Consider the following 27,390-nt stretch of genomic DNA (forward strand, 5'->3'; position numbering starts at 1 on the left):
GCTGGCCCCTCATTAATGGCCACCTTTTAGCTTCTGAATGCTCCACTTGAAGGACAGAAATAGAGCATGATGTCACCGGCATCTTGGCGCCAGGCTGAGAATCTCCATCAAAGACCCCCGGAAGGGCGTCGATCCGCCGGCGTCCTTTTGACGTGCAATGCGTTGGAACATGCCACATCTAAACAGTGCGCTCGTGGCGATACTGGACACCTCCAAGAACACATTCGCTCAAATGAGCTTTTTCGCACCGTCAGCGAAGTGACCTATATCTCTTTTTTTTTTTTTTTTCCTTCTTCTTCCCACACCAAAAGCGTTGCGTGACGAGGACGGGAATGAAATATCATCGCCTTTTTTGAAGGTGAAATATAATGAGTCCCCCTCTCTCCGAGGAGTTGCTCCTCTTGTTTCTTCTCCAGAACTGCGTCTTCATGAACTGGCAGGCAGACACAGCAAGCTCCCAGCTTCACCCCCACCCACTCCACCCCACCCCACCCCACCCCGCTGAGATCCCACACAGAGCCCACTGATGTGACTCAGGTGCAGCACAGCGCTGCACTTCATGGAGCCACTACTCATCACATGTCCAGTGCCGGGTGATACAGTGTGATGGCAAGTCATTTTCTAGGCAGTGCTGCTTGGAGGGTGTGTGTGTGTGTGTGTGTGTGTGGAAAAGGGGTGGGAGGGGGGGGGCTTACATCTGACATTGTTTTGCGGTCAATGAGTCAGAGATGCTTGATATAATCAAGGCGCGGTGTGCGTATGTGGCAGTGTTTAATCGCTTTCACATGATTTCATGTAATCCAGCCGTGCACTGTAGTAGTCTGGGACGTTGAACTTCTGATCGCCTTTATGAAATACTACGGTATGTGCAGAGGAAAGAAGTGTTAAGCTGTAACACTCCAGGGGAAAAGTGGAAAGATTATAACTAGATATGACCACAAGACACATTTTTATAACTGAAAGAGGGTTTTGTAAGTTTTCTGAAATGTTCAAATGAGGAATTTGTCTTATTACATACAGTATGTGTTGATTTGGTACAGTGGAGAAAACATTGCTTCATTTTATGAAAATATTTGAGTCAAATATTTTTGCAGAAGGAATTTTTCAGATATTTCTGCAAAATTCAGTCGACAGGCATTTTTACTCATGATTTTCGCCATGTTTTTAGGAATAAAATGTTCTCTAAATCAGGCTATGAATGATATGTTAATGAAACTGTCTGTGAAAACCTTCAGAATATAGATATGAATTAAACTGAGAAGTTTGGCATCTGTAAAATGACATTTAAAAGACACTACAGCTGAATAGTTCGACAGATCATCATGAAACTTCCTCTCGTTGGTTAATTCCATGAAGTCAAAGGGTTTTTCTAAATGTTATGTATATAAATATGAACATGAGGCTTTATATAATTCTGACTTTTAGTGAATTCAGGATAAATATACAGACGCAAATACAAAGTGTATTAAGACAAACTCCTGTGTGCATTTCATACGTTTTCTTTCCAGCAGTCTCAAACTCCCATATTTGACCAGTGCATGAAACAGCAATGTTTCTTTTCCATTAGTATCGACACTTTAAAACCGGCTCGTTGGTTGCTTTCATCCCACAATAAGTGCACACGTGTTGTCATCGTGGCATCACCTCAGACACACACCGGCCGTTAATGGCATTCTGGTGTCAGCCTCTCTGATCCGCTCGTGCACTCATCGTCAGCGTGTTGCAAGCATTTTATTGCAGAGAGGTTTCCACGACTTTCTTTCTGCTTCTGTTGCCGTCTCTCCATTTAATTTGCAGCAGAATGCAGCGTGTCGACGTAGGACATTTCAGAAAACACAAAAGGATGTCTGGAGACAGAGAGCTGGTGCTGCTGCAGCATCTGGAGTCCATTCAACAGGCGTTCCTGCTGCATTGTCGGGTGTCGGAGCTCAGCTCGCACATTGACGCTGAGAGCGGAGGCACGAAGCGCTTCTGTGCGGCCTCCTCTGTGTTTATGTGTGCAGAGGAGTTATTATGCCCAGCAGGAAATACTTAGCTCATAATTACATGTCAGCAAACTTTGCAATGCAAGATTTCTTGTAATCCAAATAAATACATTTAGTAAAAATGTGAAACATATGTTCGTGTAGAAGTGGAATATGAACCAGACACCGAGCAGATATTGACCCACATTCACGAAATGTGTTTTATATTGACAAAAATATACGACAAAAATCATTTTTTCACTTTCTTTTCATTGTTAACATTGTATTGTCTTAAGAATCTGAGGATATATTTTCATTTCATCTTGATTTTCACCCTTGTTATATTTTCTGTTTTATTTTACATCTTATTGAACATTAACGATGGCATTTTATCCCTGATTTCACGTTTATATTTTGTTTTTTTTCTTCATTGGAAGGCACTTCATGCTGTATTTGTTGTATCAAAGGTTCGATACAAATAGTTTATTATTGTTATTAATATTATCGTCTCAAGAGGTCCATGACTTCTGACATGAATACATCTAATAGTGTGTGTCTATACAAAGCATTGTGGGAATAGAGGGCTGTCTCCTTCAGCGCTGTGAGCTGCAAGCTTCAGGTGACAGTAGCTAATTAGCTTCAAGTGTTAGCGATAGCTGGCCGGGTTCTATGAACAGCATCATGTGGCCCCCCGCTGCGATAATCACAACCCGCCGTCCTTTAAAGACGAGGCCAACCTACCCGCCGCTCCCGCAGCTGCTTGTTTTCTTTTCGTGGCTGAGAACAGTCATCTAGTGCCGACCTCCTGTTGCCAGCTGCTCGCCCCCTGGCCAGCTCCCATCACAGGTATCCAAGAGGTCGCGTCACGTGTTAGCAGCGCCACCAGAGCGGAGGTGCCGTTCCGGAGCGGCCAAAAGCCCGTAAGCAGCCGGATGAAACCCAGAGGGGCTGTTAACGGTGCGCTGCGTTTATTTATGGGTTAGAAAGTGCGTCGGGTCTGTCGGCAGTTCAAAGCCCCTGAATCAGGAATCGTGGTGGCGGCGGCCCAGCGGCAAAAACCCCCGACACGCATGCCTACAGCTGTCAAAGTACCCTCGAGCCAGGCATTAACGCAGCATCGCCTCGAGATTCCCTGTCGTCTTTCCCCCGACTGTCTCCGCTTTGTGGTTCTCCGTAAGAAATATGTTATTGTTGTGTGTCTTTGAGCACCCGCTTAGCGTCAATTAGCGTTAAAACAAGCTTGTTTGCAGTTTCACTTTTTAATTAATGAGGATCCTGGCTGACGAATAAACAAATTAGGCTAAATAGTAAAAAAGACGGTTCTAACCCGGGGTAGCTGCTGGGAAGGTGCAGACGTTGTTTCGCTGGAGAAGGAAAAAAAGGAAAAGGCCGGCGCTTATTAAAGCTCTAAAACAGAGTAATGAAACAGGCGTGAAGAATGCTTAATATGTTGTGTGAATCATGTTTTCCTTCAACCGCGTCTGATTAAAAGCGTCCGTGTGCTCAGAGCGTCTCGTGACAGTGTGAGCAGGAAGGAGCGTGACACAAATTGAAGCACAGGAGGCGGGATAATGGCTTTTAAAGGAGATGCTACTTAGTGGAGGCAGGAAAGCCCGTCCATTGTAACCCACCAGGTTTGATTGATTTACATTTTACAAACCACCCAGTATTCCACAACACAAAAGATGATGAAAGTCTGGGGAAAACATTACCGTTTCTTTCTTTCTAATTAGTTCATGGGCCCATTCTGATAAAGTGTTCGTAGATGCAGCTCAAAGTGGCAAAAAGATGAATTAATCGACATTATTGTATAATATAGCAGCTAACACACCACATTAAATTTGACCTTAAACGCTGGTGCATGTCCTCGTTCAGGCTTGACTTAAAGACCTTTCTATTAGCGTTTTATCACCATATATTTGGTTTGATTTGAAAGGGTAAGTTATTGGCTTTCAATCAAGACCAGTTATTAAAGATATGGGTCTCTCGAGCTCACATAAACCTAAACCATTTGTCTTTTCTTTTTTATCCTTTTTATCCTTTTTTTAAGCACTGTGGAAACTCGAAACATCCCAGATGAAAATAAACAGAATAATCACCAAACGTACAGATTGAGGGAATACTTAAATTCACATTGTGGATCCGGTTTCACTGAAAGTTAATGGTGGCCAACACACACAGACACACTCCACGGACTAAATTGCTTGTACTTCCATGTACCGGCAAGTAAATTCCAACAATTACTGCACCGTGTTCTCCGTCGCTTCGCGGATAGAGAGGGAAAAGAGCAGATGTGCGGCCAATCAAAGCCAATTTTAAGCCTGTTAGTTCTCGGGTGGGTGAGTTTCACATCCGGGCCTCTTTTTTTTGTTGTTTTTTTTTGTAGAAAATTCTGGAAAATTGCCGTCCTCTCTAAACTGCCTGATCATTACTCGTCTCTCTGCAGATTCACCCACATTACAGGAGGCAGTGCAGCGCGATAGTGCTGCAATGCTGCAGGACCCGACGCTGTTCGCGCAGCACGACGCTAAACTGAATTAACTGCACCGTTGTGTGGCAATAAATGTTTCCATTGTTTGCAACAAAGAAGCGTTTGACTGAAGTCATCGGGTACTACTGTGACTAGAGGGGGGGGGGGGGGCTGCACAGCTGCAGCATGTGAGGATCACAGGTCTCATGCTTTTATGGACGCCTTTAAAATGACTGATGGCTTCAGGGGAAAGTAAACCAGCTCTTATCGAACCTTTTTTCTTTTCCTTCCGTTTTGAGAGTTTTATGACTCCGTGCATATCATTATTCCCTCGTCTCACGACGCGCACCGAATATAGATTAGCAGCAGCTCTCTGAAATGGCCCGATGCCGCTAATTAGCATCTTGATTGGCCAATCTGAAGCAATCTCCCTCCGCCTCTGACGGCATTAGTCATGTAATATGCAGACAAATGCACGGCTGATCTCGGATCCCCTGGAGTTTGGATTAGTAACGTATGTTCCTTGTCAGTCCTTTTTGTCCAAATTATGAGGTGTAGTATAGGCATGTTTCATGGAAACTCGTGTTTAGACTGTAATCAGCGCTGCTCAGTGTTTATCTTCAACCAGTCATGGGATGAATATAAGGAAATGAGTCATATTTCTTTGTGTTTTCCCGTAATGTGATGCATATTATTCTCTGTTTGTTGACATTATATTGAAAAAAGATGGAGCGGTGCATCAGACAAGCGGTTCTCTCTGGCATGATCGATGTCACGGGGGGCGGCTGACTCGATTTACTTCTGCTCTTCACGGACATAAAATGTCGAATGACCTCCGACCTGCGTGCGAACACAGTAACGGCGGCTCTGATTTGCCGCCATTTTCATCGCGGGAGGCCCTCGAGAGGAGAGGATGTTTATTTCACAAGAGAGAAAACTGATGAAATGAGGAAACAAAATGATGAAATGAGATCGGCGCGCCAACGGTATCGCAATCTATATTCAAAGGTTATAAAAGGAGCCGGAGGGTTTTGATCCAGCGTTTGCAAATGTGTTGCGAGCTTGTGTGGTTGGCAGGAGGAATAAATGGTGGGTGGATGTGTAGTGTATGCACATAAAGCTGCGATTTCGTGAGGTAACGATGCACTTCATAGCTATATATAGTGTATCACTGGATAATGTATTTCATTTTGAGACGGGGGAGGGCGGCAGGAAAACGTATTTTAGACAGCTCAAAGACCCGCCTGCCTACAAAAAGCAATAAGTGTTTCAGTGCATGCTATATTTTGAATATATTCACTGCTTTACCGTGCTGTCAAACTGTACATTTTATGTGTCCGATGGGGGAACGGAAACAGTTTCCTGTGCTTTTGCCAAAGCCACCAAACTCCATTGGAAAAAGCGATCATTTAAAATACTGCCTCCTCAATTTTAGGTTAGTTGGGTTGTGTTATTGTGCGACTTCGATGGAGAGAGATGGCGACAACAGCTTCAGTTCCCGTCGGGAAATGTCTCTCCGACGCAAAGCAACGTGGTGAATATATTGTAGATACATCTTACTGTGAAACAGGTGTTTCTTTTAGGTGTGCTGTCTTTTTTAAAGTCGGGAAAATATGTTTTGCTGCTGCTCCAGGGTCCTTCCTCAGCGGTGCTTTGCTTTTGTGTGGCAACTAAACACTGACTAGGAACAATCACCTCATACATCTACACTTTAAAAGATCCAAACTATCCCTTTAATGTGGATTTTAGTAGTTTTGTCCCGTCTGAAAACCGGAATACTTGCCGTGAATAGAGGTTAAGATTGCAATATTAAACTGCTGCAGTATTAAAATGCATCTCTACTTTGATTAAATAATCATGCGGTGAAGCTCAGAGTAAAATACACACAGTCTCTCTTGGGTTATGGTATAAAAAAAAGAATCCACCACGGCCGGGCGACTGCATCAGCGTTTTTTTTTTGTTGTTTTTTTTTTTTATTATCTGCTCTGCGAGAAAATCTCCTCTTTTCATCTTTGCAGTTCAAATAACAGTCTCAGCCACAATGCAGCCACGGCGCCGTTGTCTAGGAACACAATTAGCCCCAGAGATGACTAATTGTGTTCTCATTTTTTGTCATTGAGCATGATGCACAGTTGTTATGACACGTACATCTCCGCGGCTGCGTCGCCCCGTCTATATTTGGCCGCCGCATACGTGACGGTGCTAATTGATGATTTCCTCTCGTCTGTTGAGCGGGACTCACTTTTCACGAGAAGCGAGGCGATAAAGCAGATGTGCGGAGAAATCGATATACAGGGTGGGCGGGGGTGGGAGGGGCGGGGTGGAGGGAGGGTGGACGAAGAGGGAGGCGGTACAGAGCGAGAGAGAAATGATGATGATGATGGTCGTGAAGCGCAATGAGAGAGTGATGTGCGGCGAATGACACCGGGGGTCACGCTTTTATCACACGGTGCTCAGACATGTGCTAATCCAGGCTGTAACTCACCCGGTAACCCCCCCCCCCACACACACACACACACATCTCCCATTCACACTGGACGCCCATTCAAAGACACATACTGTACTCCAACACATACTGTTCACCCAAGGTCGTTGTGAAGTGAATGAACGCGTGTTCTTGGTCGGTGTCTTTACTGCTCGAGGTTGGACTTCTTCTTGAAGGCTGGATGCACGAGGCATGAAGAGATGTTGACCTTTTCAACACGTAAGTGCAACAGAGGGATAGGAGCCCGCGTCAGGGTGTCATTTTCTTGCTATTCAGACTGTTACAGTTCTCCACGAAGTAGTAGAGGGATTTAAAGATATTTGTGAGGATGGATGAACCTCAAATTGAGCCAATAATCATTAAGGGGCGGACAGGTGGGTTATAACGATGATCAAGGTCAGCCAACGCGGTTTGAAATAAATCCTTTTCACGCTTCAGTATCACCTGTTATTACAGCTGCCGTCACTGCGGCGGCGTCTCAACTTGATGCTACGTGTCGCGGCTCGTTTACCTTCTAGTTTAGTCTGCAGCAGAGGTTGTTTTCCAACTTGGAGGCCGGGACTCCAGAAAAGGCCGCAGCATCTCGAGAGAATGACATATTTGCCATTTTTTTGTAGAATGATGAAAAGATTGATAGACTGTAAGCAGGCGGGACATTCGTGGGACAAGGTGGGTATGATGCGATATGTTTTAAGCAAATAAAATTGCTTCTGCTGCTGGGTCTTCAAACTAAATCCTCATAAGTCATCAGTTATATTTAAAATAGCCGACTACTAACTGACAGCACAGCGAGAATACGCGAAACCTGACCAAACTCTTGAGAGCTGGTCAAGCTAACGCTAGCTTAGTTCAGTTTTAGCAGGTTCTCGCTGATTTTTGCTGCCCGCTCTCCTCCCAAACTAGTCGACGTGGCTTCATGACAAGCCAATGAGGTGTTGGGGAGATCTGTAGTGAACCTTCTCGTGCAAATCTATCTCTCAAGTTCTCGTCCACCCCTCGGCTTTGTCGCGGCTCGAGCTCGATCGAGACGCGAACGGCTTCATCGACGCGAGTGCTGCTGTGGGTAAAATAAATGTTGAGTGCATGCAATCTCTTGCCAACGGGATCCTGTTGAGTTAATGGATTGGCAGCCGCTCACCGAGTCGACGTTCTCAATAATTCAGCCGCCGTATATTCCCGGGGCTAATGGATGTAAACGCCACCTTCCTGCGCTTAATGGAGCCGCTGGACACGGAAGGAGGCCCGAATCATCTGTTTACCTACGAGGAGTCGCTTGACGATCGCCAGACATCCTGCTCCGTGGCGTTAGCGGCAGGAAGGCGATGCTTCGAGTGCGGCGGTGAGGAGCGCCGGCCGGATCGAGGCAGCGAGCGTCCCCCCACCTCGGCGGCGGGGGACGTGACGCACAGCCGCGTGACTGACAGCTCCAGTTCTGCTTTGCAAAGTAGGTCGCAGCCAACAACCCCCCCTGTGGTGAGGCGGCGGCAGATAGACAGACGCGAGGAAGGAGATAGAGGTGGTGGGAGCGGCAATGGAAGTATTTTATTTTTTTGACAAATTTAAAGTAGCAGAAGATTTTTTTTTTTTTTAAATGTCCTCATCGTGACACAGTCAAGAAGGCCCAGTCCCAGAATAGAGTCCTATTCTTGTCCCGAATGATAGACATTAGATGTGGAAGTGGCCGTGACTCCGCTTGCACGCGTTCTCTGTGATCGCCACCTTTAGAGACCAAAGAGAGGAACGAAGACAGAGGCCTCACTGCGTTGTATTTTACACTCGTCTATTTAGATGAGGATAGGCCACATCCGGAGTCAACTCAAGTCCTGAATCTCCGGCTTAAAGATGCCCTCCAGACACGTTCGTTTTTCTACTTGTACTTCTGTCCCTTTGCCAATCCCCATCCACTGTAGGTAATACACTGACTTATTGATTAGCTTCTCACACAACGATCCCTTCAAGGTGAGCGCAAAGGCACTTTTCCTTGTTCAGCAGATAAATGTGAAAACAGCCTCCGAGGCGTCGACCTCTGCACGTGCATCATTTTGCACAGTGAAGGTTTAAAATACAGTAACGGTAAGCAAAACATATTTTAAAGGCACTTTGTTCAAACAAGCAGGCAAATATGAGACGTTTCAAACCGTATTTTAATGCTTTCAAACAGCCGGTGTCACTGAATCATCGTACGTATTTCACTAAAAGCTTGTTATTTAAATGAAACTTTGTACGAGTTTCTTACATGATGTGTTGCCCCTGCAGATGGGGATCTGGGAAGAAGAGGACTCAGAGGAATTGATAATTGATCATTTTTGGCACACAGCTGCAGGCTGGTGACATAAGAGCCCGGGGCATAAACAGAACGTTTCATCAATTCAGCTTCAAGGAATACAAGTTCCAATTCAATTTCGCTATTTATAAATAGCTTAATATTATGAAATGAAGATGGGAGAGTAGTATTTAGTGGCAGTTGTAAAGATACAAGTAAACAATGACTCATTACTTGTTGCTTATCGACACAAACCAGCACCTTTTGCGCAACATTTCAGTGTAATTTTACGCTCTTCATGATTGGCCGAATGTGTTTTTTAGACACATGTCGGAATGCTGGAGACAAAATACCAGTTTCCTCTTTATTTTAACCGACTGTGTGACAAGACAAGTGCACAACAGTTTTCACCGCGCCCACAAACACCAGGAGACATGTACAAATAACCTTTGCATCTATGAAAAGACAGGTTTATTCCAATCGCAGTCCGGGTTATCCTGAGTGCTTCAAACCAGGACCCGAAAGACCCCGAGGTGAAGGCAGGGGGCGCCGGGACTATTTTTTAGAAGGAATAAACGTTTCTTCAGGTGTTTATACACATAACCCTGCCCAGTGTGGCATGAAATTACCAAACCGATAATAGCACTTCTTCTTTCATAACTCCGCTCGTCATGTCGTGTGCACCGGCTAAAAATAGCCGTTTCCCACACACACACACACACACACACACACACACACACACACAGACTGCTTTGAACTGCCTCCGTCTCTCACAGCTTGAAATATTGAAGTATTGTATTTGTACGACATGTGGAGCCCTCGCAGGTCACTGTTTGACGATACTTTGTGGTCATCGTTGTGTTTTTTTTGGTTAAACAGAGCTTGTTTCTGCATGGCCGGTCACTTCACTGGGCGCCTTGGAAGAGAAGAAGCGCGTCGTTTTTCACACTTTCTCACCGGTTTAAAAGTGAGATCACGTAAACGGGAGATTTGAGGCTCACACTTTGCTGTGTTTTTTCGGCCTGTATGATTTCAGAGTGATTTTACAGACACGATGGATCATAGCGAGAGCATTATCGGTCTAAACGGCGAGTCCTGACGGGAGCTTCGGGCTTCTGGGCGCCTCCGTTTCTCTGATCTGTTGGTGTTTGCTTCCAACGCTCTGCCGGCTATGAGTCACCTTCGGAGACTCACCTGGGGTCCCCGAGAGCACCTTAAGGTTACCACAGAGACAAGACGTGGAGGAAGCTCGGGTGGGGCGGGGAGAGACGAGGTTTCCATGGTGATGTGAACGTGAGCGGGATGCAGAAGAGGATAATGGAGGAGATTTGCTGCGAACAGGGCTTAAGGGGAAACTTAAGAGTGGAAGAAAGGAAACATTATTATCTTATGACAGAGGTTTGGAGAGGATCTTTTTTTTTATTTGCTGTAACTTTTTTGCATTTGGTCCTTTTTCTACATTTGAAACCTTAATGTCAAAGGATGCTCTTTGTTAGAGAGAGTGAGGTTATTATCAGTACAAAATTATCAGTACTCTGATTGTTCGTTAGAATTGAGTTAAGTACAATCACTGTTTATTTGGATTTTGACGGTCGAACAAATGTTGATGCCCGTGGGAAAAATTTAATTCGGCTACTTTTCACAAGCACCAGGCACTTTTACCAAGTTTCACCAACTAATTGGTTTGCTGATTGATTGATTTATGAGTTTATTTGGAGACGAGTACAGAGAAACATGATGTACTGCACATGTGTGTGTGTATATAGCAAAAGTTAGTTTCCAACACCAGTCCCTTGTTGTTTAAGTACTCATTAAAATATCATGTTACAGTTTTTAATCTTAAAACCATCGCATGTAACAAACACCCATCCCTGAACTATTACAAGAATAAGTACATAAATAAGTGCATAAATAAATGACTAGTTGTTTTCATGGTTCTCATTTTGACCAGATATTCTTTATATTGATTTATTGATAGGCTCATCGATTTAAAAAAACAATATTAAATTGAAAAGGTAATGTCAAAATTTAGTTGTTATCCGTTGTTGTTGTTCATTTGAGGCGGGCGCCGCGCTGCAGGAGCCTCAGTACATCGCAAGTTACTTGTTTTATGTACTACAAACCACACGCATTGATTTTACCTAGAGCTTAAATGTTAGGTGTGCTGTTCTACTAATCATCATAATGAGAAATCACTGGGACGTTGTGTGAACATCGAGCCACCGCTAGGAGGGGGAATCCCTGTGGCGGGGGGGGTTTAGACTTGGTTAAAGATCTCACCCAAAAAATAAAAAAGTCACAGGCGGCTGGATATGTGATGGATGCACTGACAAAGCAGGTAGAAAAGAAAATAATAAAAATGTTCAACTGTCTGCTTTGATGGAGAATGCGTGTCATGCTTTGTGGAGCTGTAGAGGGAGCTTACTATAGTGTCTCAGTAGTCTTTAAAACTGAGCTGATCAATATTTTTCTTTATGAACAGTGGAATAGAATTATTGATGGGGAGCCCACTGTGAGTTATCGCTCAACTCTGCAGTTCCCCTCAGCTCGATGGACATTTTCAAGCTCTTAGCTGGGGGTTTGGCCTGGATATTGTGTTTTCATCGAGCGGCTTTCCAGCAGCAGCAAGAGGTTGTTTTCAGCATCTACGCTCGGATGAACTCACTTGTTCGCCACCTGCTCGGTCCGATATGGCCGACGGACAAAGTTAGCCGCTAGTTAGCAGCAAGCTGGTGAAAGACAGGGAAACATTTAGCAGTTAAAGTAGAGTGGAGTGGAGTGGAGAGAAACACGACGCTAAATGATTGCTAATGTGGCTACTTGCATGTGGAAAGTAACAAGTGTTTGCTAACATGTTAGCTGTATCAAATTGATAAGGCGATAATATGTTCTGTGGCTAAAACATTTTTAAAAAAGCGGCTGAGCCGGCTGCTTGAAACTAACAGCGCTAAAAGTGCAAACAAGCGGCAACACTGCAGACTGAGCTAACAATGTGGTGGCTATCAGCTGTAGCCATAAGCTAGCCTTTGAGGCAAGCTCACATGCGCTAACATGCCGGCAAAGCACAGAGGGAGAGCGACTTCCTTCTCTGCTGTATCTCTACGAAGCAAATAGTTGTTTGCCGCTACATTAATGCTCTGAATGTCGAATAATAGTACATTTTATGAAAATGCAACACTTTTCTGAATGGTCCTCAAGGTGACACTGATCAATAATAAAGTCATATATCAAAAACCTACCAAGAAAGACACCACATAATAGCCACCACACTTGATTTGGATGACCTTGTCCAGCATCAGATATTAAAGCAGGCGGATATTTCTTTGTGTAATTAACAGTAATACGTTCTACAGGTTTTCCCACTTTTGTGCCGTCTCGTTGTCCTTCTCTGCACCGTGTGACGCCTCGGTGTCCTTCATCCGGCTCGGTGCTGCTGCTCTCCGGCTGTGACAACCAGCTCTGGAGTGCTAACATTTTTTTTTTCGAGATGTGATTTCGTCTTCTTTCTTTTTTTTTTTTTTAATAGTGTGAGATTTACATGGTCAGTGGAGAAGAGCCGAGAGACACTCGGGCACAGATGGCCAGTGGGTAACTGAGAGAGAGAGAGAGAGGGAGAGAGCGAGAGAGGGAGGGAGAGAGACAGAATTTGTCCTTGACCTTCACACACTGACTCGATGTGGAGCCCACCACAAGGAAGCATCCCATACACATTTACACACATGCTGCCCATTCACACCGTCTAATCGAATCTCCACTTCACATTCACCTCCGTTTCATTTCTCCTCTGTTTCTTTATTTCCGGCTCACGTCCTCCTGAATCTGTGGTCACACCTGATCCATCCTTTGGTTTCATTTGCGTTGCCACCGCTCAGTTGGAGGAAATCACTGGAGGAGCATGTCATTTTTAGATGTTTCAGGGTTTCGTTGTCGTAATTACGTGTCTGAAATGCGACATCTCAATTTAAAAACAAGCTCTATCTATTTTTGCAGTTTCTACGCACACATTGGTATAATTTGATATAAAATAGACTTCCGTCGTGCAGACAGCAGACGTGATATTGAGTGTGATCGGACTCAGAGTTACTGTACACATTCTGTGCCGTGAGGAGATGAGTCATATTGAAAAGGCTAATGAGTTTGTCTAATCCACTGTGTCTTTCATATCTCTGATGTCATGCTGAGCCATAGGACCTAACGGGGACTGCGACTGAGTGGAGTGTTGGAGGTATGTGTGTGTGTGTGTGTGTGTGTGTGTGTGTGTGTGTGGTGTTAGAGGTACAGTATGTGCAATAACTGATGATGACGTAACTGCTAAGGGCAAGACAGTGAGAGGTGACACATCATTCAGATGAATATTAGCGTTATCGTTGCTCATAATGTGATCCTTTTTTCATATGTTCAATTTGAGCTCGCATGAGGGGTTTTCCTTTCAGTTTATTTTGCAAAGAAATCGTCTCTTTGAACTTTAGCAAAAGTTTAGCAGACTTTCAAGTTACTCCAGAAATGGAGAGCATATTGCTTCACTCCATTTGTCTGATTTAGAACAGATTACTTTTTGAGGTACGATCTGCACAAAACCTAATCTAGTGGAGAAGTGAGCTCAGTCCAAACATCCTGTCAGTGTTTCTTTCAAAAACTCTTAAAAGAGATTAGCTTCTCAAACGCAGCACACGACACTGACCTGCAAATTACATAATGCAACATGACCCATCCTCCCCTGCTTTTATTCTTCCCTTACTCCGCTTTGTCTTTATCCTTTTTCACCTTACCGCCAGCACTATCTCTCCCTTGCACACACACACACTCACACACACACACACAGACACACACACAGACGCACACGCACACGCACACGCACACATTCACTCTCAGACCGTCACTGTCTCTCTCGCTTGCGCTTCTTAAAATCTCTCTCCAAACTGGCTTTTTTTCCCGCCTCAGTAGTTCCTTTTTGTCTCACACACACACACACACACACACGCACACACACACACACACACACACACACACACACACACACACACACACACACACACACACACACACACACCAATTTTGCTCTTTGTTTTTGCCGTTCTCACTTATTGTATGTGTACTTAGGAGAGAAAACACATGTCAGCACACACAGGGACACACACTGTAGTCCCATCACTTCTTGTGGGATGACCTCCCTCTGTTTGATTAAGGACTAGCTTTGGGAGGCATTTGCTGACTGACCTGACCCCCCCCCCTCCATCCCCCTCACACACACACACACACACACACAGAGCGGCACAGTGGTGATTGGATGAGCGCTTGTCCCTGGCCCAGGCACCACGGTCTCCCTGGAGCCGCCTGCCAAGAAGTGATGTCACCATTTCTGTTCAGACACATCTCGTCTCTCCCTTCGACAAGGGCAAAGCACAAAGCGCCTCTCTCTCTCTCTCTCTCTCTTTCTCTCTCTTTCTCTCTGTCATTGGCTGTCGTAGCTTCCTGGCATTAGCGACTGTACGCGTGAGAACACTGGTCCAAGTGTGTCCTTTCTTTACCGCTCATGTGGTCGCCGTCGTGGTGTTGGTTTTTCGCCACACTTCCTGTTCTGCTACACGTCTACGAGCACTTTCAAAAGCCGGCCGAGCTCAATTTTTAACCTCCAGTTATGTCCTCAGGCTAAAAACAAACCGCTCAAGCTGTCTGCGAAGGGAGCAGTGGGAGCATAAGGGGGTCAGAAAAGTGACCTTGCGGCTGAACGGTCTTTTGGTTTGACCGACTGGCGCGACGTGGGTGGGCGCAATCTCCAACGCTCAACGGCGACGGCTGCAGCGCTGAGTCAGCGCCAGAGTTTTGAAGCTTTTCGCTCAGTCACACCTGCAACTGCTCCCCTTAAAGTTCTTTGAGCTATTGGAGAGTTGTTCGTGCAGCAGTGAGACACAAAAGCAGCTCTAAATTTGTGTTGTCGTCATCGGTACTTAACCTAAACGCACAACGCTTGCATTCGGAAAAATGGGCCTTTTAAACGAGCCGTTAGGATTTGACAGAAGGTTGTGATGTCACCACTGGTCACCGGTAGAAGTGACGCGAAGCACAGTGTAGGTAACACACACACACACACACACATAGTAAGTTCCCACTGAGATGAAGCTGTGATTGGGTACATTCCTACAGAGAAAAATATGTTTTTTTAGCCTTAAAACATGGAAACAAACTGGTTTCCATGTTAGAAACACAACGCACAAGTATGACACTGAATATAAGAATATTATGTAATCTTTAATACATCTGTATTGCTACATGCTAGTGTCTGTTTTTAATTCCCAGCAATCGTCTTAGAGTCCCAACTCCTCACTGCATCTCTCTCATCCTCGCCTCCATCCCTGAACTCTGACCTTTTTGGGGACTTTGTTTGTGCTAAAGGTTCACGGTTTATTTTCCGTTTGTCAGATTGTTTTCCTGGATTGATTTAGTGTCATGTCAAGACGTCGCCTGTTCTGCATGGCTTTGCATTGAGCAACAGACGTGCCTTTTCCCAACAGAAGAAGATGAATAGTTCACTCGTGTCAATGGAATAGATTGACATTGAGTAATGTGAACAATTCAATCAGCTTCCATCGCCTCACTTTTTTGCTGAAAGGGCATCTTCCAGCACTTTATCCAGATAAATAAAGGGCAGAAATCCTGTGAGTCCACTTCTCTTCCTCATATACTTAATGCACAGTCACCAGATGCTGCCACTGTACCACGGCCTTAAATCTTCCATACCAACTCTGCATCTCAAACACCTGCGAGCCAAGTCCCGGGTACAGCAAGTGCTTCCACGTTGATATTTAAATGCCAAGCAAGTGCAGCATATGTGAGGAGATGTATCTGTGAGGAGGCTGACATTTCTGAGGAGGAGAGCGGGCGTAATGAGAAGAAGTGGGAGGGAGGGGAGGGGGTGTAAGTGTGGAAGCATGGACGCACATAAGTTATGTGAGTGCGAGTGCGTCTACGGGTATGTGTCTTTGCACATGAATAGGCGAGTGACTGGAAGAGGACTGGTCATGTGACTGCAGCGGAGGGAACAGAGGTCATCGGTAACAGAAGTCACGCATGTCTGAGGAACGCGCGCCCGGCGCTGAATACGAGAGCCGACAGTTTGCATTTCCTTGATGCGATTCATTATTATTGAAAACACGGGAACGCAGTGGAATCTTTGAGGCCCGAGGCGGCTCAGCTGTCACCATGTTGAGAGCCGAGTGGAGGCAATCACTCAATATATGCTCTGAATCCGGAATTAAGCACCTTTAATAATATTTTTTTAAAAACCCACAAACATGCAAATGACTTGTTCAGAGACAAACGTGTTACTCATTTGCGAACGCTGAATAATGGATTTTTAATTTCTTTTCATAAAACGATCATACTTCAAGATATTAAAACTGAAATATTGATGCCTATTATGAGCAGTGTCGCTTCAAACCCAAAATGTCATTATCATCTTACCATAGTGGATCATTTATCCGTAATATGTACTGAACGGACGGAAGAGATGACAGCAGGAAGTGGATGTCTGGACGCAGGACAGGAGGCGGAGCTACAATAATGCGACGTAATAACAATCATAAGGGCGTATTGTGTGACATTAGCAGCTCCAGCCTGAAGAAGATATTGGCATTTGTCTTTTCAAAAAGGCTTGGCAGCGTATTTTGTGTCCCAGATCCAGACATTGAATACATTGTGCAGTTATTGTGTTACATACGTGTGGTGGGGGTTTGTTGCGTGACAGCCGCATGTCCGTGCCTTTGCCCTCCGAGGTGGATTGTGCTTTTTTTTTTCCGCCGGGTGATTTTGTCCTCTCCATCCTCTTTCCATCACTCCACTCTCGTCCCCTGTGGACGGGGCCGCTCTTGTCCACCGCCGCACACACCAAGCACTTTACAAGACGCACATTTACTGAGGAAGAGGAGGAGGAGGAACGCGGGGAGGGGCCGTCTTTTAGAAAACAGAGTGCAAAGTTTATCGAGATAAAAGTTGAGCAATTCGCCGACGAGAGCAGACTTCTCTCCGAGTTATTTTGAGCGTCCATCGCGAGCTCCTCGGCTGATCCCCAGGTTTTCTCCGTCCGCCCCGGCCCGATAACGACGGGCGCGTGGGTGGCGTTTGGAAAAAAAAAACAAAAAAAAAACAACCTGTCGCCTCGAGCAACAACAGCTGGTTTAGCGGCCGACCCGAGAACCCCATTGTCATTCAAACGAGAGCAGCGGAGCGTCCTCAATCCAGCCGCCTCGGTACAACGCTCCTGTTTGTTCACTCCACACTGCAATTATTCACTCGGCCCTCTGTCATTGTGTTCCTCTCGCTTCATGCCCGTGTAAGCAGAGTTTTTAAATGTCCAACTGATCTGAACATGCTCTTTATCCCCCCCCCCCCCACCACCCCTCTTCTCTTTCCTCCTCTGCGCTCGCTGCCTCTTCATTGGACCCTCCAACAGGTAAATACCTTTCTCTTTTCATTCCTGTAGTGCAGAGGGAACACACACGGGTTAAGGTCTCCTGCTTTTTGTTGACCTGATCCCGAGGACACGACTCATTCTGTGTTGGCAAAGCACGTCCACTTGTGAGCTTTTAATTACGACACAGTCTTCATCAGCAGATGGAGTTTGCTCAGCTGTCATGGCTCTTAAAGGACCCTCCCTCCGAGGTGTCTTGGAGGAGCTCGAAGGGCATTCCCCGACCTTGAAAACAAGTCGTCGACAGCATCCATTGTCTACGAATCGCAATAATCTCCACCAGCGGACGTAAAACAAGCTCCAGAGTCACATGGACCCAAAGTCGAGGCTTTGACTTTGAAGCTCAATTCCTCGATTCCCCCGTTTCACGCTCGCGTGTGCATCAATCAAAATCGCCGCGTTGGCAGATCCGGGGTCAGGTAGCACTCGAGTATAGAATATCACGGCGGCCCCAACGTCTCATTTTTTTTTTTACTCAGTGGCTCATTAACAAGTTAATCCAAGCTTAGTGGCTCGCCACCCCGTCTTGTTTAATCCATGTGAACAGGAAGTGAATGTGTTAGCGGCCAAATGTAAAGGGACATGCTGACATGGGGTGAAAATCTCTATAGTGCAACACACACGCTTTTCTGCACATCACTCACTGCTCATTTAACACCCAGTCAAGCTGGTCGAGGTTGCTCCTTCGCTCCTCCCGCCAGCCCGCATGAGCCCCACAGAGACACTTTAATTTAGAGTTCGGCATCTCATTACTGTCCTAACTTGTGGGAACTGGGGCTTCGCCTCCTCATCCGATATCACGTCTTTTTTTTCGGCCTTTTTAAGGCCGCAGTGCATGAACCGCCTCCCACTTATGCGACGGAGCCTCACCGGTAAATATAAAACTGCACTTTACTGGCAGCCGATACATCCCCCCAAAAAAGATACGACGCACGCCGAGTGCAGTCAGGCAGAGCTGGCTGTTTTCCCAGAGCTGTTTTTAAGTCTTCAAGATAAAGTCTCACGTCAAGTCTTGGAGGACAAATGACGAGTCAAGCCCCCGGGGCGTGCATTAGCACACTGCGAGTCAAGATGCAATCTCCTCCAGGTCTCCTAGTTCAACGATCGGGATTATTAATGTCTGGAAACAAGCCCGTTCTTCAGTGAGTTTTATTAGAGCGAGAGTAAATGTGAATATGTGTAAAAGCGTGATTTTAAAATCGGAGTTTTCGGGGAAGGAAGGAACGCATCGGGATTAACAGCCGTGTTCGGTCTGGACGGAAGACATTTAATATCAGGCGGGAGCGGAGGAGAGGGGGGATGCAAGACCAGCACCCCACAGCCTTAAGAACATTGAGCCTGTGCTGTACAATGGCAAGGAGCTGTGAAATGTCACACGGCTAAAGGTTATTTCCTACTTCATTAGTACCCAGGGGGGGAAGAAAAAAGACCATTCCTGTGTTCTGAGCGAGCAAGTCGCAGTGGTCAGCGGGCCAAGGACTGTGTGTGTGTGTGTGTGTGTGAGATAAGGTGACAGGGGATGCGGGAGTGTTTAATCATGGGAGTAAATAATGTGGTGAGACGGTGGGGGAGGGGCAGTGGCAGACAGGCTGCACATTCAGACTGCATGCAAAGTATGGACATCCTTTACTCATCGATATCTACTGAATATTCAAAATCCATCGATTTCAAAATGCCACAGCATCACCCCCCCCCCCCCCCCCCGCCTCCCGCATCCGCCAGAGAAGGACGAAGGACCGGTCGAGGGCTGTGGAGCTCATTTCTTTTTTTTTTGTGGGACCTCGGGTTGCACATTCATGATTGGACGTGCCGGCTGCAGCCCCGGCTCCGAGCCGCCCCCGTTGTGAGGGATCATAGTAGCTGCTGTAATTTGCTGCTCCGATTTACCGCTTTCCTTTTTTTTTTTTCGAGAGCTGCTCGTGTGAACTCGCTGTGCGAGAAGATGCTTCGCTCCGACGGCCGCCGACACACAAAGGCCTTCGCGATGCCGAGTGTCTCATCGATCGTTGAGGCTTTCGCACGCACACACGAGAGAACGGCTCAGAAAGGATGGATGTAGCAGCAGCAGTGAAAATGTAAAGAGGGTAAAGAGACTCGCTGAGGTGCATCCACCTGTTGGTATTAAACAGCAGGAGGATCGATCTTAAATGGGGCTCACACTCATTAAAAAATGAGAAAATATTGATAAATATATACATATATATTGCATTACAGCCTGAAAATATCTGCTTTTTTTTAAGGATACACATCCCCAAGCCATATGTGGTTTAAATTATTCTTATTGTTTTAGACTATAAGCAAGATCGTACATATAATGTAACAATAGACGTTATCGTAGAGTGCTTCTTTAACAACTTGCCCACCAAGGAGGCAATTTTCATAACAATATGATAATTTATGTTTATTTTAATGACTACAAAACCCCCAAATCTGTCCCCTGCGTCTGTTTGGTCACCTGCTGCAGTGAAGTTGTTATTTCTCTTGTTGTGAGATGCTGCCACCTGGTGGCTGAACCAGGTAGCACGGCCGACAGGGATACTATTGAAGGAAAAGTCCCCCACGATCCAGTACCGTTAGCTATTTAAATAGCAATTGTGGATGTGATGTATTCAGGAGCAACAGCAGACACACAGAAGATGAAAGATGGATAAACGTCTTGTCAGCTGGTTTTAGTGGTCATAATTTCCACGTAGAAGAAACGATATGGGTTTAATGTTCTATCACACTGTTATATAAGGCGATATTAAACATGTCGGGGAGCTGTTTAAAGATTAAATAACCACCACAGATTAAGAGATTTTGCTATACAGTAACAGACAAAGTCCTTTAGCTTCTATCACTAAATCTAATTTGAATATATTGTGTTCATCACTCCCATTTAATTACTTTTATTTCCAATGTGAATCCTGTAAGTTTCTTTTTTACTTTCTCAACTCGATCGTGATGACATTTCACTGTAAAAACAAATAATTCAAGCTTCCAACAATGTGCCCTGTTCACTCAACATGTCTTCAGTAGCTCTTTGAGTAATTTAAAGGCCTCAGACGCAGTTAGAGTTGCTCTACTGTCGCTTGTAACGCGTGTCTTTGTCCAGCAGATGGTGCTATCGTACAAGCAGTCCCTTCAGTTCAGTTAACCCTCGAGCTCGTGCAACCAAAACTCATTAGTCACCGCCTCCTTTTCTCCACGTCCTCCACGCTGCACGCAGGCCTCAACACCCAATAACACGTCTCACGCCGTCGTCATCCATTGGTCCCGCCGGCCGGAGTTAGATCTCCTAAAGGCTCAAATCCGTTTTTTTCAATGCCAAATTACACGTCGATGTCTCAGATTCTCGACAGGTTTGCACGCCGCCTTGTTTTCGGCGGCTTTAATCTGTTTGCGCTGTCAGGAGCCCAATTAAGGCGCCTGATCAAGTGCGGGCCTCGGCGGGTCGCCGGCGACAGGCCAGAAGACAAAGTGCTCGGTGCCCACACCCTCGGCGGATGGATGGTCTCTTTGGGGGACAGTGTTTGTTCTCCCTCCGCTAAAGCAGCTGGGACAGCTTTCACTCCCATCCATCACCTCCGCCGTGAGGATTTGGCCTTTTAGAGAAGCCGTCCTGTCCGCCCTGTTAATGAGGGTGTGAGGGATTCTCGCTGCTCACTAACTTTTCTTAAGTTGCGTGCAAGAGTTTTTGTTTGGCTTCCCTGCAGCATAATTCTTCCATTAAGTATGAAATACATTTCCAGGGCTTAATTGAACAAGATCACTCATCACATTTTGGTGCTTGATGTGGATTTATGAACCTTTTTTTTGTGGCCATGTGACTTTTCACATCCAGTTTTAACCTCTTTTTTTTCATTATCATGAGAACTTTAACCTTATTTCCTTTGCTCCTTTATTGGATTACTTATTAATGAGTTTCCCGGAGCAAAAGTGCTGCAGAATTGGTATTCCGGGTCCCAAAAGCGTGGTTTGTTGTTATCTGTGAGCCGCAGCAGTATTCTTCACGAGGCCGGGGCGGTAATGAGAAAGTTATGAGATTGTCGCCCTGCTGGAAACGACTGATGAGCCTGAACTTGCAAATAAAGTAAAAACAATCAGGGGAGAAGGTGGGAAGGAGAGCGACGCACACACAGACACACATACACACACTTGTATATACACACACTTATACATATACACATCAAGTAAAAAGAGATGAGCTCGTACACAAGATTGATTGTGTCAATATCCACTTCATTGCTACGGTGCAATATTTCTCCACTTATCTTTCAGCCTTCAGCTACAGAAAGAAAACTCCGCTGATGATTGAAACTTGTCCACTTTCCTGAACTGGAGTCTCATCCAATTCAAATGCTAATGGGCCCAGTTAGGTTGCACTGCGTTCAAACGGTCTTAAAAACGGATTCATACGACGCCAATTGGGTTTTTCCCACTGTAGAGGCGACACTTCATGTCGATCTCAGGCTTGTCGGTCATCATTTGGCGCGTTTGTGCCATTTTGTCGCTGCGTTCGGCACACAGACGGAAGCTGAACGTAATGACTTCGCTTCACTCTTGTGTTCACATTGTTGAGCGTTATATTATGGACACACATGGGTGCACAGACAGTTTGCTCTAGACTCCATTTGAGAGGCATCAGCCACCCACTCACAGCGCTGCGGACTGACAGTCTGTGTGTGTGTGTGTGTGTGTGTGTGCATGTAGAAGTGCTCATTAAACCTTCAAAATGACTCCCGTTAACCTGTCAGCCAGCCCACATCACTATATGGATGCTCCCAGAGCTGACACAGGAAGGGCATTTTGGGTATTGATGACATTGTCGAGGAGCTTTTTTGTGTGTTATATCTTTGCGTTTGTAATGTTTGTGTCGTGTGGCGCGTGCTGTGCGTTGTCATCGTTCTCTTTTAGATCATCTCTGTCCGTCTGACTGAAGCAGACTCCTCCAGATCCTTGTGAGCCGCCATCAGCTTCACTCGGGTGTTTCCAGTCGGGACGAGTGCTCTGCAGAGTCAGTTCGCCTCGCTTCTACCAGAATAGAACAGCTCCTCCAAATGTCCCTGACGCACACAAAGATGGCAGATGGAAATGAAAGTTGCTTACTCGTCCAGTCTCCGGCTCTATTTGGGTCAAGAAGAGAGGCGTCCTGAGAGATCTGGTCACGGCGGTACTTCACGACAATCCCATTTATACGTGCGGGTACTGAAGTATGACGACGAGTACGGGCATGCTAGCTGCCATGTGAGGTGGCGCAGGCTCACATCGGCATGCTAACTCGCTGAGGCAACGCCAGCACGTCGATGTCCGGCAGCTGTCGCGTTCCTCCTGAAAACACTGACCGAGCAGCAGGGCTGGAGCCGATGCTCAAAAGTAGTGAATGATGCAAAGTGTGACTTTTTTTTTTCATATTTCTCGAGCTGTTGACGCGGCTTGCGGACCGAAATCCTCCTCACATTTGCCGAAACCATTGTGGAGAATACACAAAGTCAGATTATGTGACTTGAAGATCGTATCTAGGCCACATGAATGACACACCTCCTGTCAGTCACTTTGAGATGGAGTTTCACAGTTCTCTCTGTGTGGTTACTAAGCTGTTAGTGAGCGCATCCCCGAAAAAAAAAAAAAGCAGCTCCAGGACGTTCTAATAAAAACTGTACAGCCAACTAGAGAGAATGAGATGTGGGCGGCTTCACATCGGAGCTTCAGTCTGTGACTCAGCCATTATGTATGACTTGTTTCTTCATCATGCACAGACATCAGAATAGCTGCTTCAAGGAGGAGTGTTGCGGCGCTTCAGAAGACACTTCAAGACGTTCTCCTTCTCCCGTGTGAACATGTTAACTGTTATGTTTCCTCCAGAGCAAAGAGACATTAGCATGCAGCAGCTTTGAGCTGTGCAGAGAAGGTTTCCTGTGATAAAGATGCTGAAAGTGTGCCCTTCACTCTCTTGTATGTACTCCTATAGATAGAGCAGGACTTTATAATCAACACTCAGTTAGTTATTGATCTGTGAGCAGAGCGCAGAGGAGAAGGAAGCTCGCCGGTCCAGAGATTTGACTTCCCCGGTCTCCTATTTCCTGGCAGTCGGTCTATATGCACATGATTAACGACGCTGGAAAACGATGATTGACAGCTGGCGCGCCCGAGTCAGCATGTTTCTTCTTTTTTTCTGGAACTGCTGAGCACGAGAGCGCACGCCATCGCGACGCCAGCGAAAGCCACGCGTGTGTAAATGCAACGCCAGTTCGCTCGCGGGGATGATTGAAAAGCCGCTTCGCCCGCTCTCCTCCGCCCGCTCTCCTCCGCTCGCTCCGGGTTGATTACTTTCCCCCCCGACGGACTCTCCGAGAGCATCCCGGCATCGTCTTTGTCTGTGTTGTTTTCTGTACGAGTAAACAAATAACTCACCAGTGGTAGCGTGGAGGAGGGGGGAGCTAAATATACAGTGTGAGGTGTGATTGGGCCAACGGTGGAAACCTCTTTTGATATTCAACGAGATATTGACTCCAAGCATCACAATTGCTTGTTCTGTTCTATTCGGGCTCATTGCATGAATAGTCCGAGCATCAGACGGCGTTTAGAGACCCGAGGAAAAGGACGGACATGTCCGGTCAAGGCATTTCGCTCTCCTTCGTCATCCTCTGTCAGCCGCCGCTGAAGGGGGATCAAGAGTTCAGTCGACCTCAACGGCCGAACCTCAGTCCTTCCTGCACTCGAGCCGCGAGCCCCATTTCCTGTATTTATTCGAACGCTATTGAAGCAGGGGAGCGTTTTTTTTGTTTTTTTTTTAAATGACAACCAACTGACACAATCTCCTCTCCGAGTCGAACGATCCAAGGGACGAGACGTCAGAGACTGTTTCAGCTTGGAATTTCCCAGAGGGGGGCGAGTAATACAATGAGTTAGACTGAAATAAATCAATCTCGTTTTCTTTACTCGTGGTGCTGATATCTTGCACAGCCTGCCTGGAAATCTTGCCTATCAAAAAATGGAAAAATAATGTCCCGTTTGGATTTCATCACCCCCGCCCCTCCTCCACACACACACACACACACACACACACTCCTCCCCCTCTCCGCCACCTGATTGCGTGGAAGAAATTTGCGAAGCAGTCGAAAAAGATCGCACGAGTCGGAGCCTTCAAAATGACCACGTAGACAAAAGGCGGCAGACTCGGAGGAAACCGGAAACATGAAGGAGGCCGACGGAGGAGCTGCGGGAGAAAGAGCGGAAGTGGAAAGATAAAGGGATGCGGAGGAAGTGTTTGCTTTGAAGTTTAGCGCCACTCCAAATCGTAAAAAAAATGCAGCAATGGAGTTTTAGCCACCGAAGGGCATCGTGTGTGTCTTTTTAAAGGAGCTCGATAAGGAATGTAGAGCACGCACAGCTGCCGGCGGCTGGACGCTAACAGCGCTAACGAGGCAATAATGCTCCGACAGCCCAACCAACCTGTTGAAAGAATGTCCTTCCTCTGAAGAAATATGCAAAGCTGATGTGTATGTTTTAACAATTTGAGAGCTGCATTGTTTGCATCCACGCTCGTGAGTTTTGGGGTTTTCTGGCAGCGCTGAGGTCCGTGTGATCCGTCCTCTCGCAACGTGCACAAGATGCAAACAAAGCTCCTGCCTTTAGGGTGCCTTTTAAATTCACGTTCAGCGACAGGAAGTGGCAAAGAAACACCTCGACTGCATTCGCTGGAGCGACGAGTTTTACAACAGACCAAATATTCAACATCTCTTCATCGAGCGCTTTAACAGAGTGGCATTGCTGAGCAACAGCTTGGCTCCGTGTTTACTTCCTTAACCTCATGTCGATCACATCCACGGGAAATAAGTGGCGACGGGTTTTGGAATATTTAGTCCCCCCCCGCTGTGAAATAGTGTAAAAAGCACGACCTCGGAGCAAGAAATCCGATTTTCTTTCGGCATCCTTTTTTGAAACGGCACCGCCGGCCGTCTGCGTTTTGTTCCCGGGTCAGCCGACCCCGCGCCTCACCGCCCGACCTCGCGGCTAATCGAAGCCGCTGACGTGCGAGGTCTCCGGCGTTTTGAGCGTATAGATATTATGTTCAGTTGCTGAACTTTGCTTTCACAAACCTGCGCACGCAGCAAATGTCCATAGTTCTCTCTCCATAGCCGGCGTGCCAGCATCCACCTCCTCCTGCTCTGCCAGCTTCTTCTCCCACTGTATATGCGCTGCTCTGTGGACTCTGTGGCCTCAGGACAGAGCTTTTTTTTTTTTCCTCATGCAGATATTTTGTTGCACACTCTTGTGAGTTATTTGGGCATTCGAAATGATTTGCAGCACCATATTCTGTCATAGCAATGTTACTCTTTTTGAAAGTCGACTTGCGTGTGTTACATATGTACATGTTCATAGATACAACTCCAAAATAATATAAATGCGACTTGCCAAACATTGATTATTATATTGAATACAAACAACAGCAATGTGACTACGAGGCGAGGCTTTTTGAAGGCCTGCTGAAAAGATTCCCTCCTGTATTTTCTCCGCTCCGCCAACTTCTCTTCGCCATTTTGTCCCTTGAGTCACGTCTTATCGAGTGCTTGAGCTTCCACGCACACACACACACACGCACACACACACACACACACACACACACTCTAATGTTTCAGCCGTGAGAGGACCGGAGCGGCGTCCATTACGGCTGCCCGCCTCCACCGCTGCTCGGCTTCAAGCCTCTGCGCGACCTTTACCGACACCTGCGGATCCGGGCGGGGTCTCGTGCTAACCGGCGGTCTCGCGATCTCCTCGAGCTGCCAGATGGTACAGAAAAACATGTCGAGACACTTGACGTTTGGCGCTCTCGAATTATCCGAGCAAAAGCAATTTAAAAAAACAACAAAAAAAACAACCCAATAGCAATCAAAAGCTCAATTGTGTCTGAGAGCACTTGTAGAAATTAATATTCTGGTAATAAGGACGGGGCAGTTAAGGTGTTTATGGGACAAAGACCCAATTAGGCAGCGACAAGTCTGATAATGGAAGGCGGCAGTGTTGTGGGCCCCTGGAGGGGCCCTTCAGCTCCAAACTGTACTGAAGAACACAGTTACAACGAGGATACGAATAAAAACTGCAAGCGTCCCCCAATGCAAAAACTTTCGGGACTATTCGAGCAGCGAGAAAACACTTTTCTTCAATGGTTTGTCCTCAAAAAGTGTCCCATTTCTTCACGAGTACGCGGGGATATGGTGACGCCGGCGCTTGACGCTCGCACATCCTCGTCTCTCGCTCTCTGTAATCGGACTCCGCCCCCTGAGGACGAGCGCCGATCTGCCTCTTGCTTCGGCTGACAGTCGGCGCTCTTCGGGGAGCTCTGGAACACAGTAGAACATGACTACAGCGTGTCTGTGTGTGTCTGTGTGTGTGTGTGTGTTGACACAGCATGCTAATTCCAACATGCCGCGGCCCCCACGGGGATTCATCACGCGCCGCACGTCACACGTGCAGCCAGAGCCGCCGGGACAGCCGCAGCAACCTGTTATAGCTGGAGACGAGACGTTAAATCGGCGCGTTATTGATCTATTCTCAGTGCGTTTTCATGATCCATGAATAGTGCGGCAACATAATTTTTAATGCGATTAAAGGGTTGTTTTTTTAATAGAGCGAATTTTCATTTAACGTTTCGGCTGATCGACAGGGAATTAATTAACATCGGCTGCGTCTTTAATTAAGCTCATCTTTGTAAATTAAATGTTGTGCCGTGTTTGCGCCACGATTACGGAGAAGACTCGT

General features: G+C 46.3%; 1 protein-coding gene across 10 annotated transcripts in view; it reads left to right on the forward strand.

Moving 5' to 3' along the window:
• Positions 1-27,390, forward strand: part of ppfia2 (PTPRF interacting protein alpha 2) — a 131,704-nt gene that overhangs the window by 18,876 nt on the left and 85,438 nt on the right. The window lies entirely within an intron of this gene.

The sequence above is a fragment of the Clinocottus analis genome, unplaced genomic scaffold (genome assembly GCF_023055335.1).
Source record: "Clinocottus analis isolate CAN_PGR_092001 unplaced genomic scaffold, fCliAna1.0.p SCAF_20, whole genome shotgun sequence".
Classification (NCBI taxonomy): Eukaryota; Metazoa; Chordata; class Actinopteri; order Perciformes; family Cottidae; genus Clinocottus; species Clinocottus analis.